The 21,009-nt window shown below is 36.3% G+C and overlaps 1 long non-coding RNA gene across 1 annotated transcript; it reads left to right on the forward strand.

The window, feature by feature from the left end:
- Nucleotides 1-17,440: 17,440 nt before the first annotated feature.
- LOC123880380 lies at nt 17,441-20,847 on the forward strand. The gene is made up of 6 exons (XR_006799217.1): nt 17,441-17,523; nt 17,807-17,849; nt 18,839-18,984; nt 19,345-19,463; nt 19,559-19,669; nt 20,159-20,847. It is a non-coding gene; the product is annotated as an uncharacterized LOC123880380 (long non-coding RNA).
- Nucleotides 20,848-21,009: the final 162 nt, after the last annotated feature.

The raw sequence follows: 21,009 nt of genomic DNA on the forward strand, positions 1-21,009 counted from the left end.
ATTACTTAGTGTGTTACGTTGTGGAAGTCGAAGACCGCTTCTCACCAATGTAAGGCCTCGTTCAGGGAGATGCGGAGCGTTGGGCGGTGCGTTGCAGGCCTAACCAAATTAAACTTATGTGGATGAACGAGTATGAGAGCTTAATTTTATGCAGGCTTTTTTGTTATTGTGAGTTAGGCTTGCGCTTGAAGACAATTTGCCTCATAAAAGCAATGATGAGAATAATAGATTTTTCAAACAATTTGTGTAAAGGTAAGTCTAAAATTGACTGATGAATTATATAACAATACAAGATTTTACCCTCATTTACACAAATGACTTTTAGATTTTCCTGGAACGGAGCGTAAGAGTCGCGAGGCTATTTCGATTTCTAGTTTACCTATATAGAGTAATAAAACGTTTGCTTACCGCATGCGAATACATCGGTGTGCTAAAAGTGTGTTATTTTTAACCCTCGACCCAAAAAGAGGGGTGTTATAAGTTTGACGTAGGTATGGATCTGTTTATCTGTCTGTGACATCGTAGCTCCTAAATGAATGAACCGATTTTAATTTAGTTTTTTTGTTTGTAAGGTGGCTTGTTCGAGAGCATTCTTAGCTAATCGAATTCGTATAATCGAATCGATTGGCGAATCGAATTAGTATAATCGAAGAAAATCGGTTCAGCCGTTTGAAAGTTATCAGCTCTTATCTAGTTTTCTTAAAGAGGTTTTTGTGTCAGGGGTTTTTTAAATTTTGAGTTATTATAGTCAACTTTTACACGAGGTGAATCACTATTTGGGTATTGTTAATTTTTTTGAAGACCCTTTTTTGAAGTCGGTAAAAATGTGGTGGTTCGAGAGCTATCTTGCTGGGCTCATTGTGGCTCAAGTGGGCCAATTCTGCCATTGAACGAACTTCCACCACCAGCGCCCATCCGTCATGTAAACATCACTGATGTGTGAACCAAATATGGATATGGTAGGTAGGTAGGTAAGTGAAAGAAAACAAAATCTTTTTTAAATAATTTATATACCTACCTACTGTTTACATTTGTAAATTACTTTAATGCATTTCAAGTAATAATTAATTACGATAGTTTACAAAAATAAATTACACCGTAAAATATTTACAACTAGCTTTTTCTCGGAAATAGGTTTTGAAAAATCATATATTATCTGTTACCTCCTTGTTTCTAATTAGGACTGCAAGAATATGAAACATCAGCCCAGCATCAGTTTTTCTCCCCACTTTCAATGTAGGTACCTTATCAAATCAATAAAGAATGAATAGACATTTTCTAGGCAAGCGTGCCCCATATTAAGATGCATCATCACTTGCCAGCAGGTCAGAGCAGCCAAGCACTGGTTTATAATTTTTTAAGAAAATATAGGAATTTCTCATAATAATTGTGTCTTCGTGTACTTATTTAAGGTGCCCACGCACTTGAACTGAACTGCAGCTGAACTGCGCGTCGCGTCAGCGCACCGCACGATATTCTCTCCAACCACGATGCGCGTACTGTTATAACCCTAGCCTAGGCCGCATATTGCTGACTTACTATTTCCAAATTGACACAAATAATAAATCATCAATCAGCAGTATGGGGCCTATAAAACGATGCATTTGGCATCAATAATTCAGTTTCGACTCTTCAATCCGATCCGCTCTAACTTCGGACCCGGTTTTTGCCTGCCGGTTAGACCTCGGAAAAGATTGAAGAAGAGACTCCGGCTCTCTAAACCCTTCACTAGGGTTCCGCGGTCGGTATAATCCAAGTAACTAAGTCGACTGTATGAACAAAGAACACTAAATAAACGGGGTGTTAATTTGACTTCGAGTTTGTTTCTCTGCCGCCGAGACACCAAATTCAAATTCAAATTCAAATTCAAAATGTTTTTATTCAATTAGACTTTTACAAGTTCTTTCGAATCGTCAAAAGCATCTACCACTGGTTCGGAATGCCTTTCCTACCGAGAAGAACCAGCAAGAAACTCGGCGGTTGCTCTTTTCAAAGATTTGATATTATGCCATGTATAAAAGCAATTGAAGTCCTGCGCATTGCTGGAGCGAATCGAAGTTCAAATCCACGCTTTTTTATCATTTACATAATCTTCGATAGTATAATATGCTTTTCTCAAGAGCATATTTTTAATAGATTTTTTGAACCTGTGTAAAGGCAAGTCCAAAATTGACTGAGGAATTTTGTTATAGAAGATTATACCCATTCCCACAAATGACTTTTGGACCTTCCTGAGACGGAGTGTAGGAGTCGCAAGCCTGTTACGGTGTCTAGTCAGCCTGTTGTGTAGATCGCCAACCTTCTTGTAACTAAGAATATTTTGTCTTACAAAAATTATGTTGTTGTAAATATATTGAGAGGCTACGGTAAGGATACCTATTTCCTTAAATTTTTCTCGAAGTGAATCGCGTGGTTTTAAGTTATAAATTGCGCGTATTGCCCTTTTTTGTAATACAAAAATTCTCCCAATATCTGCCGCTCTACCCCATATTAAGATTCCATAAGACATAATACTATGAAAATAAGCAAAATATACTATCTTTGCGGTCTCCACGTCAGTTAATTGTCGAATCTTTCTAACCGCGTAAGCAGCAGAGCTTAGTTTGCCAGCAAGAGTTGATATATGGGTGCCCCATTGCAGCTTCGCATCTAAGGTTATCCCCAAAAATGTAGTAGTCTCTTCTATTTTCAAAATATCATTATTTATCATTAAATTAATGTTACTTGTGTTCTTGGTATTGGGCAGTGCGAATTCAATACACTTAGTTTTTTTTGCATTTAAAAGTAGATTATTTACAGTAAACCAGTGAGTTACCTGAGATATGGCACCATTTATATCGTCAAAATTGTCCTTATTTCTATCGACTTTAAAAATCAAAGACGTATCGTCAGCAAATAGTACGATATCGCAAATATTTTGGACTACATATGGTAAATCGTTTATGTATACTAAGAACATGAAAGGACCTAGAATAGAGCCCGTCATAACAGTACGTCACTGCCGCGCGGCGCGGCTGGAGAGAATATCGTGCGGGGCGCTGACGCGACGCGCAGTTCCGCTGCAGTTCAGTTCAAGTGCGTGGGCACCTTTAATCATCTATATGTGTTGTAAAGTGAACCTACGTTAAAAGTTTCAAGTTTCTAGACCTATTACTTATACCGGTCTCAAATATGCAAGTTATCTCCTTTTATCGACATCGGCTCAACAGTTGTGCCATGTTAAATTGTCAGATATAATATTGCACTTTCGCATTTGTCATAATATGGATTCCAATAAAAACTCGACCTATTTCAATCACTACCCATATGATAAATATAGTCCTTCAATCACGCTGCAACGGAGTAATGGATCAACGTAATTTTTTGCATGGGTATAGTTAAAGACGGAGAAGTAGTGGTACTTATCTACTTTTTCCCGGAAAATCAAAAGAAATTCGTTGGCATGAGCGGTGTTGTAATAATAACTTAATGTGCTCATACTTGGTTGAAAAACAGAGCTTTAAAAAAACATCGCAAAATAAAGTCAAGTTAAATTAAATCAAATTCAAAGTCTAGATGCTCAGTAAACGCCGCATCCATCTCTTTACACATGCATTAAATTTCCATGGAATTATTATTGTGTTTTCATCTATAGAACTGAATGAATGAATGAATAACCCTGCGTGCGTTTTGGCCCTTTGTGTCAGCTTACCACTTCAAGCTGTATGGTGGGATGAACAAGGAAAAAGCTGTGGACGGGTTACCATCGGGGTTTGTTACGAAATACGGTAATACAAGCGCTATTTACGTTTTAAAAATCATCGGCGCGTGAGGGTTAACGATTAGGTACCGGACGAATATTTTTTATTGCTCTTCGATTCGTTTTTTTAACCCCCGACCCAAAAAGAGGGGTGTTATAAGTTTGACGTGTGTATCTGTGTATCTGTCTGTGGCATCGTAGCGCCTAAACGAATGAACCGATTTTAATTTACTTTTTTTTGTTTGAAAGGTGGCTCGATCGAGAGTGTTCTTAGCCGTCAAAAAAGCGACAGCTAAAAATATCCACAAATTATTTTAATATTACATTTTTTTCGAATAGTATCTTAGATCAAGAGTGAATAGGCATCTTCTAGGTCTCGCGTGTCTCATCTTAGGCCACATCAACACTTTCCATGAAATGTGATTGTGACCAAGCGCTTGCCTATAATGAATAAAAAAAAGTATCATAATAAATAATTAGTATTCATAATAATTTGGTACACTTGCAGATTTCAACAAAACTTGATTTTTAAATCTTTTTACTCGTATCTATCTTGTTAGTGCTTTTCTATTATGGATTCGAATACCCTTTTAGTATAAATAACGTCCTTCCCCTGTAACCTACAACTTAATTTCATTGAAAACGATTAAGTAGGTAGTAGGTAGTTGAATCGTGAAAAGAATTAGGTAGGTACCTAAGTACTTAAGTACCTATCTAACAAACACAAACAATTTCTAATTCATAATAGTATAATAATAAGCGGTGGTAGGCTTAGTGGTAAGGCTGTCGCCTCCTATTCGAGGGGTACGGGTTTCGATCCCGGGCACGTTTAAAACAATATGTGGAAGCGACGGGCCTGCCCGCGAAATTCAAATTTAATTTGGTTTTTCGCATTTTGTAAACTATGTAATGCGACAACGTAGGCTGATGGTATTTTAATTGCGACAATGGCAGTATCATCCTCACAGGTTTATATAAAAATCTTTACTTGAAAAGGTCCAGTTTAAGAATTTAGTTTTAGTATCGACTAATTTGTGAGAATAGTGAAATGTAGAGAACCAAATGTCATGATTCTCGGTGAACGGGAAGTACCCTATAGGTTTCTTGACAGACACGACGGACAGACAGACAACAAAGTGATCCTATTATTGGCGTCACTCAGAAAAGCAGGTATTATTTAAATATTTTTATCGAATTATTGGAATGTCCTCTCAAACCAACACAAAAAACATCAGGTTCAATGTGTAGAGGTTATCCGAGAGTTTTAATCTAAACAAACTAATGACAAAATAAATAATTTAATTAGAGCGTGATTGCTATCACAACATCTAATTATTCAGTTCACAATACAAAAACCGAAAATATGCGATATCGCTCCGAATCTCAGAAGGAGACTGAACTAAAACCTTCAAAACACCCGTATTTATGCAAGTTCAATCTTGTTGGCCTCCTAGTAACAGATTGTATGACATCGAATGAGCCAAATATCGATTTTATCAAACTACCTGCATTAGATAAATTAATAATTTTATATTATTTTTGACAACTCAAATCAATTTTTAAAAATAACCTTACAGTTCGGCCGTCCTGAATTTAACACGTCCTCGTGTTTCTAATCAATCTTGTCATGTCAGTCGCGGGCTTCCTTGCCCTAAGTCAAATCCAAATCATGGGCTATCCTGCCCTCCGTCAAATCATTAAAACCTACCCTTGAACTGCCGAACTCTCAGTTTTAATATCAAGTCAACAATAAATCCAAACGACTAACTTCTCATTCGATGTATACAAAATCTGAACCACTTATTGCAAATTACTTTCCACTTCACAAAAGACTAAATTCTTAAAAAAAAACTAAAAATTTTAATCACCAAATCAAACTCAATAAAAATTTTAATCAAATGTGGGTTGTTTACAAAAAGATACCAAAGCGAAATTAAGACAACGTGAGACACTTCCCACTTCTGAATTATTGGCGTCACTCAGAAAAGCAGGTATTATTTAAATATTTTTATCGAATTATTGGAATGTCCTCTCAAACCAACACAAAAAACATCAGGTTCAATGTGTAGAGGTTATCCGAGAGTTTTAATCTAAACAAACTAATGACAAAATAAATAATTTAATTAGAGCGTGATTGCTATCACAACATCTAATTATTCAGTTCACAATACAAAAACCGAAAATATGCGATATCGCTCCGAATCTCAGAAGGAGACTGAACTAAAACCTTCAAAACACCCGTATTTATGCAAGTTCAATCTTGTTGGCCTCCTAGTAACAGATTGTATGACATCGAATGAGCCAAATATCGATTTTATCAAACTACCTGCATTAGATAAATTAATAATTTTATATTATTTTTGACAACTCAAATCAATTTTTAAAAATAACCTTACACTATAAGGTTTCCGTTTTTCCTTTTGAGGTACTGATCCCTTAAAAAGACCCAAACTCAGTAGTGCGACGGCAATAGTTTGACATGATGATATTGATAAATGTTTCAATAAAATTTTAGTTTCCCAGTCCTACAATTATTTTAATAGTGTCCATGAAAGTGGCTGAAATTTTATCAAACCAATGATCTGTTAAATAATATTTATTAAATGCGTTTGCGTTATTTGAACCAGTGACCTGCTACAAATACCTGCAAGTGATTTCATCTAGCATTGTATCCAAACGATAGGTAAAATAACATATACCTACCTTCATAAAGTGGCGTGCACAATTTTTCCGCACAATAACTAAACTAGTCTATTATACCCACACTTCTCTTTTAGATTTTTCTCTAGTTAAAATATAGAACACAATCCGTTTATTAAAAATTGTATGATCCTTTTTGGCAAAATACTAAATCTGTCTGTGATGCACAGATTACAGACTGATTGTGTATTTAATTCGGACGTAGGCATACAAATACAATGCTCAAGAATGGCAATAGGTAAGTGCTTCAAAGTTCAAATGCCAAAATAGGAGCCAATGGTCCTTATTCCAAATTAATCGAAGAGACTTTTTGCTCAGATATTAAGTTTTATTTTAAAATAAATATTTTCGTTTTTATTTAAAAAACAACTTTTTTCGAACCTTTTTAAATTAATTGAGGTTAAGGTTTATAATTGACTGAATTTGTTGATATTATAAAACTTTTCTCTCCATTTCGTAATAAGCACCATGTACCTATAATGTATATGTGTGCAAACCAGACCACTCGAGCTATGACATTTTCATAACGATCTGTCATCTACCTAATATGATGAATCTTTGGCCGTAGTTAAGTACATAGGAAGGTACCTACCTAGATAGCCATAAAGTGATCCTAGATTATTCTTTCATGGCATTAAAACATAGCTCTATCAGCTATGTTTTAAGAACAGGTGGAATTTAATTTACCATTGGGTGGGACAAGCTTCACGTCAATAAATGCTGGCTACACACGTGCCACCGACACGGATGATCTCCATCATATAGTCCTGACAACCGGATTTAGACCTTAACTTTAGTTAAATACAGTCCATTTATACTTGGACGTAGAGAATCTTATGCGAAAAGGGACCGACTTACCCCTGCTGTAAACATAGCTATGTGTTTTGTGTAGAATAGACAGTGACAGAGAGAACAAATTGTTGAATGCTAAAGTTAAGACGATCTATAAATAATATGTATATAAAACACAAAAAATATTTGTTCATAATATTATGTGCATTAGGCTTCCGATGTGCCTCAAAACAGTTTCATTAGAAAGGCAATATTGCGAAGATTGTTTTAGACCACCCAAACAATTAATTGCTGCTAGTACTTAATGAATAGTACATTTTGCGAGGAAACAATAAACAAATAATTCAAGAAAAACACCTTTGCCAAATAAAATGTTATACTAACTTTAGTTTAGTAGACATTTTATAAAATATGCTCAGGAAGTTTACAACTTTGTTTTTTACCTTCACCATTCTATTCTAAGAATCACAAAACAGCGAAAAGCCGTGATCGTTTAGCATCCGCGGTTAAAATCCAATCCAGTCACATGAAAGGTTTTGCATTTACATTTGTGATACAAACTTCTTTTAAGTATGGAACGCCTTGTTGAGAACTGTGTCTCCTTTTTTAAAAAAATATAAATAGGGAGCAAATAAAGAAGCGCCCATGAACATTTGCAGCACCAGAGGAACCGCCAATATTACGTTGTCGGCGTTTCAGTTTTTTTTTGATTTGCCCCTTGAATAGCCCCTTGTTGACATCTAATAGTAACACCGCCGAAGAGACTTGGGCCCATAGTTTGCATGTGTGTAGAAAAAGATCCGGTACAACGAATAGTGAGGTGCACTGGGAACTCAGGTAGTGGAGCTAGCGGCTTTCCTGTTATGCATAAGGAGAAAATAGGCGAGCGTATCGCATTACTTTTTTCCATCAATTATTATTGAGGACAAATCTTAGATCCGTAGATAATATTATATTGTCTCTCAGAGTCATCGTATGTGCAGGCAGAGATATCAAATTTCACCCTCACTTTAGTCTACGTAAAGCTAAGCAGGGAGTTTGAACGATGGTCTAAAAGGCAGCGTCGGCTTACGGACGTCACTGCATGCTGTTTCTATACATAAATCTTAATTAAATAATATCCCCGATGCATATTGTTATACCTGTTTTCTTTCAGCTTCGCTTTACTCATTCCTGAGAATCGTGATCCCTTCCATTTAACATAATATACTACTTATTGCTTTTCTTACACTTAATAATAATTCAATGGGCCCTTTGATCCTTCCTCAAACAACGAGACAGAGTACGATTTTGACTTTTAATACAATAAGCATGTTGGTGACGATATTTTGTAGTTTTTAAACATGTCCCAAAATCGTATTGACTCGATAATATAATAAAAAGTTTAAATCTTTATTATCAACTGTTCACATTTTTGAAATTCAAATAGCAAGCTATAAGTTACAAAGCGCGACCAACCAGCCGTCATTAAATACAAATAAAAGTCAACTCGGATGGAAACATTTAATCATCGTGTGATGCGGAGGGCGGGCGGAGCCGCGGCGTATGCTTGTATAATCCGAGGGGAGCCGGCGTGACGCGAAACTTATAGCAGATTACGTGCCAGATTATATTATAACGGGTGTTGTGCACAGACCTAGTATGTGCGTGTCACTTCTTCTTCTTTTTTAACCCCCGATCCAAAAAGAGGGGTGTTATAAGTTTGACGTGTGTATCTGTGTATCTGTCTGTGGCATCGTAGCTCCTAAACGAATGGACCGATGTTAATTTAGTTTTTTTTTGTTTGAAAGGTGGCTTGATCGAGAGTGTTCTTAGCTATAATCCAAGAAAATCGGTTCAGCCGTTTGAAAGTTATCAGCTTTTTTCTAGTTACTGTAACCTTCACTTGTCGGGGCTTTTATTTACAGGCTTTTACATTTCTGTATGCCAGCCTTACACTTCTTATACGATACAGCTTTTTATTATCTTAATTCGTATGGGACTTTTGTCTGAAACGGACAGCCAGCCACATCGTAGCCTACATTACAATTTACTTGTTCGTATCAGAACGTTGAAGAAACTAAGCTTTGCACGGTTTGATTTGATGTAAACCACATCAGGATGATTTTTATCTACCTAACTTAAAAATTTAGAGGTTAACATTGCTCAGCCTCCTGCCTACTTATACACACACACAAGGATATTTTAATGTAACTAGAAAGTAAGATTTAAAAAAAAAATTATGTGGTGGCCTAGTGTGAGATGTCAAGTCAAAACGTCCTTTGATAAATCATATTATATTACTTCGATATCTGATATTCCTATTCTCTACCAAGTAAGCTACTGTGACAGCCGAACGGACGAATGGCCGGACGGACAGATGGACGGACGGAAAAAGTCACACCATTGGGGTTCTATCTTTACCATGTTGGGACGGAACTCTAAAAAATGGGCCGAATTGAGAACCTACTCGTTTTTGAAAGTCTATTAAAAATAGGCCTCCATGTCTTTTAAAAAATGTGACCTTAAAAAAAGGCCATTATGTTTGACCAGCTCCCTGGCATAGTGGTTAGTACTGTGATACATTCTATATAAGTATAAGATCGCGGATTTGATTCTTGGCAAGGAAAATTTGGCTTAGGTTTCGTCTGATGGGAAGGTTTCTGTCTAGGCTAGTTAGATACCCTATCATCAGTACCTACCAGCAAAGTGCCGCTGCCAAACGATTGCGTTTCCGTACGATTAGAATGAAAAGGACGTAGGGATAATTTGTATTTTGCCCCTGCCGGAAATCGAACCCGGGATTTCCCATTTATAATGCCATAGCGCTCGCCGTTGCGCCATGGAGACAGAAAAAGGAAAAAATTGTAGGTAGCTAGGTAGGCAGGTTCATATTGCATTTGAAAATGCAGCATGAATTTTTGCCCTGTCTGGATCAAAATGTAAAATAAACAAAAAAAATGACGGATGTTTTCCAGTTCAATCACTGCAGAAGCGCTATTCGTTTAACACTATCAGGTAAAATGTAGACAGAAATTTAAAATCTTTGGTGTTTGGGTATACTGGGATGTACCTACCGATTGATGCGCTTTTACGTTTATTTTTTACTACGGATTTCCGTTTTATCAAAAAGAACTTTTCAGAGAACATTTTTAAAACGTTGAGTTTTGTTTTGTTTGTACCTTTATGTAGAAACACGGTTAGTTTTTTTTCCGTTGACTTTAACAGAATAGATAATTGTTACGATCTTTTAGAATATAAAGGGTTTAGGCCAAAATCAAGAAGTATCTTTCATCAAGATGTGCATGGGTCTTAGCCGTGAAAAGGCAACGAACAAAGCCTCGATAGCTCAACGGTTAAAGGAGCGTACTGAAAATCCGAAAGATTGCCGATTCAAATCACTTACCCGTTACACTATTGCCGTGCCTATAGGTACTCCTAACACAAGCTTTACGCTTGGTTCGAGGTGAAAGAGGGATTCATAAATTACAATCATAATTCCTAATACTAATTAACGTTGTTAGTACTAATTTTGTGGTGTACAATTAAAGTAAATTCATTCATTCATTCATTAATGTTCTTTTAAATAAATAAAAAATAACATGCAGATAAAGTCACACTTTCACAGGAATCGCCCTGCAAGTTTAACGTGAGAGAGAGTTTCCAATGCGGGGAAACAAAATAGGTAACATTATTTGTACCGGGAACCAATAATACCTAATATAAAACTTGACAGACGGTTAACGCTTCCAAATGAAACGGGCGGGTAGATTTTAGTTAAATCGCGCCACGCGCCAGCCTCGTGCCGGCCCGCGGGGGTAGTTTACAAAGCCTACGAATAAATATCTCATTTTTGGTCGCGAGTATTTAGTGATTTTATCATGGACTTGTGAGACCACCCGCGTCTCCTGGCCGGGACGTATATTCAAAATTCAACTATTTTTAGGGTCCCGTCATCATAATCATCACCCTACCCTGAGCTAGGGTCCCGTACCTCAAAAGAAAAAAGGAATCCCTATAGAATCACTTCGTTGTCCGCCTGTCTGTCTGTCAGTCATGACCCGTCAATCAATACACGGTTTTCGGATTTTTTCTTTTACTTGCAGCTAGACCTACCTACCTATCAAATTTCATAATTCTAGGTCAACGGGAAGTACCCTATAGGTTTTATTAACAGACATAACAGAAGGCCATCAGTTTTACTATGTTTAGAAAAGAAAGAGAAATAATTTAGAAGTTATAAGGTTGTGACAGACGGACGGACGGATAAGTGCAATTTCACTCAAGTAGACAGAGGACTTTGCTTCGCTCGGTCAATTAAGCTAAGCTGATTCATAGCTCCATGTATAAAATCATGCCGTAATATTAAATTTATGGATAAAACAAAGACGCAATACCTGTCTGTGTATAATATGGTTTTCTCCTTAGGAAATCTCCATTATTTAAAAATATTTTCTACTAAGAAAGGAACTAGGAAAAATTGTATTAAACTATAACGAACCTGACGATGCCCGCGGCTTCGTCCACGTGGATATAGGTTTTTAAAAAATCCCATGGGAATTCTTTAGTTTTGCAGAATAAAAATATCCTGTAGGTATATTCGTCTCCAAAACGCATCAAATAGATGACGAGCGCAACTTTTTAGGGGTAGATTACGATTTTTCAAAAATCCCATGCCTCTTTGATTCTCCTGGACAAAAATTAGCTTAAGTCCATTCCAGAGATAAGCTATCTATGTGAATTTCCTCAAAGTTGGCTAAACGGATGGGCCGTGAAAATCTAGCAGATAGACGGACACACTTTCACATTTACATTTACATAGGTACTTACTACTTAGCCTTTGCCCGCAACTTCGTTCCCGTGGATATAGGTTTTAAAAATCTCATTGATTATCCGGGATAAAAAGTAGCCTATGTGTTAATCCAGGGTATAATCTATCTCCATTCCTTTCAACTAAATCCGTTCAGTAGTTTTGCGTGAAAGAGTAACAAACATCCATCCATACATACATACAAACAAACTTTAACGATTATAATTGGGATGATGCCTGTGTCTAAAATAAATTATTTAAGTATTAGGAGTCATTAAACAGAAGGACTTCCAAAATTTGTAAAATCCACATTCGATGTTAGTTTTAAGTTTGCTAACTTTTTTTAACCCCCGACCCAAAAAGAGGGGTGTTATAGGTATGACGTGTGTATCTATGTATCAGTCTGTGAAATCGTAGCTCCTAAACTAATGAACCGATTTTAATTTAGTTTTTTTTTGTTTGAAAGGTGGCTTGATCGAGAGTGTTCTTAGCTATAATCCAAGAATGCTGGCTATGAGAGTGAAGGAATAGAGATTGCACCTGTGTTTGCATACACACAATACACATATGCACTTTAATATCTCCCGCGCAGTCAATTAATGTCTATGAAGATTGGCCAAAGGTGATGGAAAATCGCTCGGGAGACATTATTTTATTATAATGGATCAACATATGATAACTTAAATCTAAGTAACATTTCATGCAATTGTATCACACTTCACACTAATATTATAAAGGCGAAAGTTTGTATGTGTGTGTGTGTGTGTGTGTGTGTGTATGTTTGTTACTCCTTCACGCAAAAACTACTGGACTGATTGGGCTGAAATTTAGAATGGAAATAGATTATACCCTGGATTAGCACATAGGCTACTTTTTATCCCGGAAAATCAAAGAGTTCCCACGGGAATTTTAAAAAACCTACATCCACGCGAATGAAGTCGCGGGTACCAGCTAGTACAGAATAAAAGACTTTCCTCTCAAAAGCACCATTCAAAAACAGTCGACGTATTTAAAAGAACATCGGAAATGAATTGAGGAAACCTTAAATAAAAGTAACCCTTTAACAGCGCAAGCAATTTGTATTCCGAAACGATCAATCGATCGGGATTCGGGGGTCGAGAGTGCCGCGAGGGGACCTCTCCAAACGCTATCACTTTGCTTTCACCCGGCCCGACTCGATGTGTTCCTGCAAATACGGGCAATTACTACATATTACAAAACAAAGCCGAAAAGCTGTGATAGCCTAGTGGTTAAGATATCCGCCACTTTTTCGGGAGGTCAGGAGATCGATCCTGGGCATACACCTCTTATCTTTAGGATTTAAGTACGTTTCAAGAAATTATACATCACTTGCTTTGACGGCGATGGAAAATATTGTGAGGAAACCCGTTAAGGTGAGCGAAATTTGCCAATCCGCACCCTTCTATTCTTCCAATCCTGAAATACCTACTTCATTCTTATCCGAATAGCTCCAAAATCCGAAATATCAATTTTCATGGATACGACTTGAAATATATCACTTTCATACAACCTATCAACCCCTATATTTTAACCACCATCATAAGTCAATGCCATCATGGGAATAAAATTTCCTAAAATCTTGAAACACATATTTCGTTATTTTTATTTAAAATTCAAAATTTATATAATTTTCATGCATATGTAAATAGTACGCGACAGGTTGAGATGGCAATTGCCGAATGTCGAACGTCACCCGCGCTATCCCGCACCAGGTTAGCGCGCGGCCTGTGCGGGTGTGCGTGGGGTACCCACACCAATTGCCATCTCGATTCTCAACCTGTCGAGTACTATACTTACTTAACTTGAAAGATGTGACTTTGATACAAATTTCCGCCCCGTATTTAACCCCTTTAGGGATGGGATTTCCAAAAAATCTTTCATAAGTGTCTAGGTCATAAAAGAAATCTACTGTCGTTTCAAGTTTCTAACTCTAGCGCCACAGTTCACAGCTCACTCTGCAAATGGTTTAGGCTGTAGGTATAGTACGCGACAGGTTGAGATGGCAATCGGGGTATGAGGAGGCGGCACGCCCTGACATCCGTACGTTTCCTGCGCTTACCCGTAGCGGGTTAACGCGGGGGCTGTGCGGGTGTCGGGGCGTCTCCACCCTGGTTGCCTCCACCCTGATGAGTCAGTCAGGGAAATTCTTTTTAACCCCCGACCCAAAAAGAGGGGTGTTATAAGTTTGACGTGTGTATCTGTGTATGTCTGTGGCATCGTAGCTCCTAAACTAATGAACCGATTTTGAAGGGTTATGATTTTAGCAGTCTATGTATGTGTGTATTTGTGTATGTGTGATGATTCAACTTTTTTTTATTTGAAACTTTCCCGTTTGATGCGACGACTAACCGAGATCTCGTGAATGGCTAATAGATGGCGCTCAAGACGATGATAGCACTGAGCACCTATCTTGTTTCTTTCTTTTTAACCCCCGACCAAAAAAGAGGGGTGTTATAAGTTTGACGTGTGTATCTGTGTGTCTGTGTATCTGTGTGTCTGTGTATCTGTCTGTGGCATCGTAGCGCCTAAACGAATGAACCGATTTTAATTTAGTTTTTTTTGGTTGAAAGGTGGCTTGATCGAGAGTGTTCTTAGCTATAATCCAAAAAAATTGGTTCAGCCGTTTAAGAGTTATCAGCTCTTTTCTAGTTTTCTTGTAGAAAAGAAGGTTAGATAACCGTTAGGTTCTTAATATTAAGTCAATTGACAAATGTCAAGCTGTCAAGATGGACGTTGCCTAGATATACATTATTATTTATTTGAAAATGATGTTTTGGAAAATGTTTGGAAAACTCCAAGTTTTTGGTTTTTGAAAGTTATCAGCTCTTTTCTAGTTACTGTAACCTTCACTGGTCGGGGGTGTTAAAAATTTTTAATTTACACTTGTTAGTTTATTTTACTACCAAGTCAGGTTCAAGTTGTCTCATTTTTCCGTAGTCGGGTTATAGTTTTTTCAACTTTTTTTTTTAGTAAAATCTAAAACACCACAGGCACAGATATTAGTTTCTAAAATATGTCTGCAAAATTTCATGGACTTTGGTTGCTTAATATTCAAATAAAATTGGGACTACGATTGTATGGAGTAAGTGACGGAGAGAGCCCTGTTAAAAATGTTCCGAGCTGTCAATTTAGTTTAGGCATTACAATCATATTAGCAGGAAAACACTGTATCGCTGGAACGTAATAAATATAAAAATATAGACAACACAATACAATTATTAATGATTTAAATTAACAATATTGTGCAATTATGTTGCAAGTACGCCGCTGGCTTTATGTTTATTATTATTGTAAACAAATACTTATTGCGCGGTTAGCCTTATACCAATCGAAATTACTGGCAACATTAGTTTGTCAATTATATTGCGCGTCTGTGGGTTTCTTTCCGTAATATTTAAAAATGAGGGTACTCTTACATTAATATGAAACTTGACAGTGAATGTTCAATTCAATTGAATTTCTAGCAATTTAAAGGTCGTAACAAAGTCATAGCATAGTGATGTGAATCATTCACATTCAGTTACAATTAATCGATAGTTTTTAACGATAATAATTTTATTATTCTTGATCACGACGTTTGTTATGTTTATTAATACATGTATTAAATACGAAATTGTGTCTGTCAGTCAGGATGGAAATAGCATACTTTTATCTCGTACAATAAAAGACTTCCCACGGGATTTAAAAAAAAACTTAAATTCACATGAACGAAGTTTGTAAGAAAGGGGTTTTAAATTTGACTCAAGATATTAGGTATTGTAATGTATTTTTTAAGTTGTATTTTTACCCTACGAAGGCCGATTAATTTAATTAAAAGGTACCTATGATCTTTTATAACAAAATTACGCAAGCATTGTGGACAAGTTACCTTTACACAAGTACAAAAATTTTATTAAAATAATGCTCCTGAAAAAAGTATTCAATCGAAGATTACGTAAATATGATAAAAGAGCTTTGACTCGCAGCTCGCTCCAGCAACGGCATTTTATTGTTTATCAAACCTTTGAAAAGAGCAGCCGCCGCGTTTATTGCTGGTTCTTCTCGGTAGGAAAAGTATTCCTAACCAGTGGTAGATTTGGCGATTCAAAAGTACTTGTAAAAGTTTAATTGAATAACAAAGATTTCGATTTTGATTTTAATTACCTATGTGTTCGGGTTAAGAGGTTGAACGTGTGTTTGTTTCTTTATGTGAACCTATGCATGTACCATTTTCAGTAAAACTACTTTACCTATTATTGTGTGGTTTGTGCCATAGCATAAATATCATCTCAAGAAATTTCACACCTATCGGATAGATGCAGCGTGAATATAAAGGAAACCTTTTATCTTAAAATATCTAACTGTTCGAAATTTTATTTAATCAGGTGGTTACAAAGGTTTCAGGAATTAATTTAAAAAAGACGAGTGGTTATATTTCAATATAATCTTATATTAAAATTATTATTAATGTTTGTCCGTCCGTCCTCTGTTCGTTATCTATGCGTTCGTACAACGTAATTCCCAACGTTGAGTTGAAACTGTATGTAGTTGTTGTTGGATCTTGCGGGATGGTTTCTGATACAGTACCATTGACGTACAATAGGGGCGCCTGAGTCGCACTGCAACGCATGCCGAACAATATAGCTCATATGTCTATACTAATATTATAAAGAGGAAACCTTTGTATTTTTGTATGTTTGTATTGAATAGGCTCAAAAACTACTGGACCGATTTCAAAATTTCTTTTACCATTACTTAGAGGGATTCTTCCGAATCCGTATAGGCTATATTTTATCCCGGAAAATAGAAAAAATAAATGTCCACCCGTGCGAAGCCGGAGCGGGTCGCTAGTTATGTATATTTTCGGAAGTTACACAATGAAACTTTTCATTTCATTTGAATATGTAAAGTTCAAAGTGTATGTAGTTCAAGCGGACGAAGTCACGGGCATGAGCTAGTCGTTAAAGTGGAAAGTATGTCTGTCCTTCTCTCAGTCTCTCTGTTTCCTTTTTACGGCACAACCGTTTGACAGATTTTGATGAACATGGGCTAAGGAAAAGGAAAGAGCTCCTATAGAATATTTAAAAGCCTGAATCCACATATCCACAGGGACTAAGTAACGGGCATCACCCAGTACTACATAAATTATTCAAATGGATACTCGCTTTACCTGGACATTGTGCGTGGATTTATGATGTTTAAAGATCCCATTGAATTCTTTTTAAATCCTTTTAAGAAAGTATTTTCAGGATTTCGTTTCTCATTCTTATAATGAGAACCTACTATTTTATCGAACTCAAGTAACAACTAACCCAATAGTTTCTAAATCCAGTAGTTTGAGCTGTTGAATATCAGTCCGTGAATCGGCAGAGAAAAATCGAAAAAATGTAAATTCATCAAATCACATCACATCCCTATGATACCCCACCGCGTACTTGCCGGTATAAAAACGCAAGACGCGTCCACTCTGCCTTTTTTCCGGGCGTCGTCGTTGACTTTTAATGTAAGAGTTATTGTTTAAAGATTTTTTTTAAACTCTAGATTTTTCCATTCTATTGTTGTTTTTCTAAGATCTAAATTTGCATTTTCAAGTCCTTTATTGATCTATTTAAGCATTTCCAGAGTGAACTAGCACTTTAGTGTAAATTTTGGTGTCGCGTGGTACTTTAGCTCCTTTTTGCCAATACTAACTACTTTTTGTGTAGTTTCTAGTCGATTTTTCAGTCAATTATGAACACGTGGGGCCTAATAATATTTTAAAATACGTGTTAATTTGTGTTTTACAGAAACTAGAAAAGTGAGATATAGAACACGTGGCCGCTGACAGGGGTAAGTAATTTTTTTTAATCTAGGAACATGTGCTTAAATTCGTGATTTTATTCTGATTATGTTTTAAAACAATCTTGTTGTCAATTTTTGGGTGTTTTCCATATTTTTTCTTATATTTTTGTCGGAATCTCGTGGTCCGCCATTTTGTAAAGGTAAATTATAAGCGTGGTTTTCATTGAAATAAAATGATGCTGAGTAACCGTCACTTATTTTAGCTATTATTTTTGACGATTTTTCTTATCGAAATAGTCTGTTGGTAATTTAGACACGTGGTTCTTAGTGGAATAAAATGAAGCGTGTATGTTTCCTTTTACTAAAAAGCACTCCATTGTCGATATTTTTTAAAAGTTTTAAGCAAAATTTTTGGACTTTTATAATATTTTCTTAGTGATTTAGGTAAAATGGCTTAAGCTTTTCTCTGTGTTATGAGTGCGAACCAGCATATATTCTAGGGAATATTTAGATTATTTTCTTATATTATTATTTTAAGTATTTCGAAATATTTTTGTTGAAATAAATAATCAGCCGTTTAGATTTATGATCGTGAAACAAAATGGCGCATGTGCGCGCGCATGTGCATGCGCCATTTTGTTTTACGCTTGCTTGGGTATCCTTTAAAATAGTGTCCTCTTTTATTCACATTGCAAAAAATATTTGATTTTATTTCACAACAATTAATTTCGTTTTGTTTAATTCAAAATATTTGACGTAGGTAGGTAGATTTAATTATTTATATGCACTTTTGTTTAAATATTTTCGTCTAGGACAGTTTTTTTCCGAGATTCTTCCCGCTTGTTGCAGTGGAGAATATTAATTTATGACCGCACCCTGAAAAAAAATGAAAATAGTTACCGCGTGGGATTTTACGTTTGATGTTTAGTAAAGTCGCCGGTCCGAATACCACACAGTGCTTATTAATCTTTCTTATTTCCACAGATGCATTAATTTATGATACCAGTGTGTATTCATAGGTTTGTTGTCATGCGCAGGTCTCCCTGTCGGCGGCCGCCAGCGCCAAGGTCGAGCGGGCGCCGCGATCGCTCCCTGCCGCGCCGGCGCAGCGCTGCCGTGCTGCAGTGCTGCAAATGCATCCACATTCCACCACACGTCCATCCACGAGCAGTCGATAAACTATGTGAGTTTTCTAAATATTTTTGACTAGCTAGGTAAATGTGCATAATATCAGATGTTATTTTCTTCGAAAACTACTGCACCGATTTTGATGTGGTTTCTTGATTACATAGGAATCACCCCAGAGTAGGTTTTGGACATATTTTACGGTTTTAAGTTACTAGCAACAGCTGCAGTCCTGAAGTTTTTTAAAGTATTTCATTTTTCGCTTAATTATTTTTAGTGATAATATTTTTTCCTTTTGTTTTTAAAAAATTGTGTCCACAAATTAGCCACCGTGACCGAAATTCGGTCAAGAGGTGAATAATATAAATATAGAAATGTGATTAAAAGGTTTAAACTATATATAGATTTTTTATTCCAGAGTTCACCCGTGAAAGCGTTCCTCTGCAGGTGGCCGCGACGTTTTTGCGGCACCACTTTCTTTGCGGCAACTTACAGAGCACGCAATGCTTCGCCCTCATTAACAACAACAACAAATAAGTGAGTATGCTTTCTTTGGCCCTTGAAATACTTTACGACTGAACATTTAATGATAATTAAAAGATATACCTATTTACATAGATTTATTGTTCCAGAATTTACGCGGGAATTTCATCCATCTGTAGACTGCGGCATTGTTGAGCGTTCATTCATTGCGGCAGCCTACAGAGCACCAGCGACTCCGTTACATGGACGCCGTGGATTGTGTAAGTAAATCAATGACTTTCTAAGTCATTGAAGTAAATACATATATTTTGCTAGAATATCTTGGTCAGATCGTGTACGGAGTAGGACGGTGCTGCATAGCAAGCGGAAGGTTCTGGAGATACTTTACGATTAATTAATATTGTTTTTTTACTCTTATTTTTTTATTCCATTACAAGTTTGCCTTTGACTGCGATCTCACGTAATGATGTAAGTGATGATGCAGTCTAAGATCGTAGCGGGCTAACTTGGAAGGGGTGTGGCGGTTTTTATTACACCCATACCCTTCATTGGTTTTCATCGGAACGCTAGATCGCTTGGCGGCATGACTTTTCCGGTAGGATGGTAACTAGCCACGGCCGTAGCCTGCCATAGACCAGACCAGAGACAATTTTAAAATTATAAATTCACAAATTGCCCCTGCCGGTATAATCGAACCCGGGATAGTAATAAAAATAAACCATTTGGTAAACTTTTCTTATTTGTTTCAGGGTCAACTCCACAACACACAGCATAGTACTAGAGTCATAAGCTTTTTTTTTTAGAGAATCGGTACATTTTTGAAAACATTTTTTTTTTAATGTATGTTTTGCTGGCAACCCTCCGACATGTTATTTTGAAAACATTTAGGATTAGGTCCGTTTTTTTTTAAATGCTAACTTTAAGTAAAATACGTTGTGAGCACAATTAGTATTAGATTAGATTAGATTTATATTTCGGGAACTCAAATGCTACTTCAATAATTATTACACTGTCCGTAGAATTAGTTTAGTCGTTAATGCACACATTTGCCGGCCTCACTAGCCACTCTAGCTGTTAAGAAATGTCACAAACTCATAACAAATAAAATAAAATATCTTTTTATTATATAATCTTAATATTAAGAATAATTTTTTAGTTTTGTCATATATACATCTTTTAATTATTCTGTTAAGAATATTTCTAAGATATAATATGACTACTTAGTATCCGAAAATAAGTAACGCATAAATGACTACGTTACAACCGCCTACTGTACATATCTTCGAATTAACTATGGTTCTACGCAAATATTACAAGCCCCTGCGATGTCACATACTTCCCTACGTTTATCTGTGTCGAGTTTTAGTTTTTAGTTTTTTATTATTTTTTTTGGTGGTGGGTTTTTTTTCAAATAAAGTTTTTGGTTTATTAAGCATGAGTTTGTGTTTTATTTAGCAGAATTCAAATAGTGTGGTTTACTAAGGATTTTTACCTTTTACCAAATTTTTAACCCAAATCCCACTTCAATGGCCCCCATAGAAGCAGGAATCAAGATTGAAAGTTTGTTGAGTAACTTAAGTTGTTAAGAAGTAAAAATGCT

The sequence above is a fragment of the Maniola jurtina genome, chromosome Z, assembly GCF_905333055.1.
Source record: "Maniola jurtina chromosome Z, ilManJurt1.1, whole genome shotgun sequence".
NCBI classification, from domain to species: domain Eukaryota; kingdom Metazoa; phylum Arthropoda; class Insecta; order Lepidoptera; family Nymphalidae; genus Maniola; species Maniola jurtina.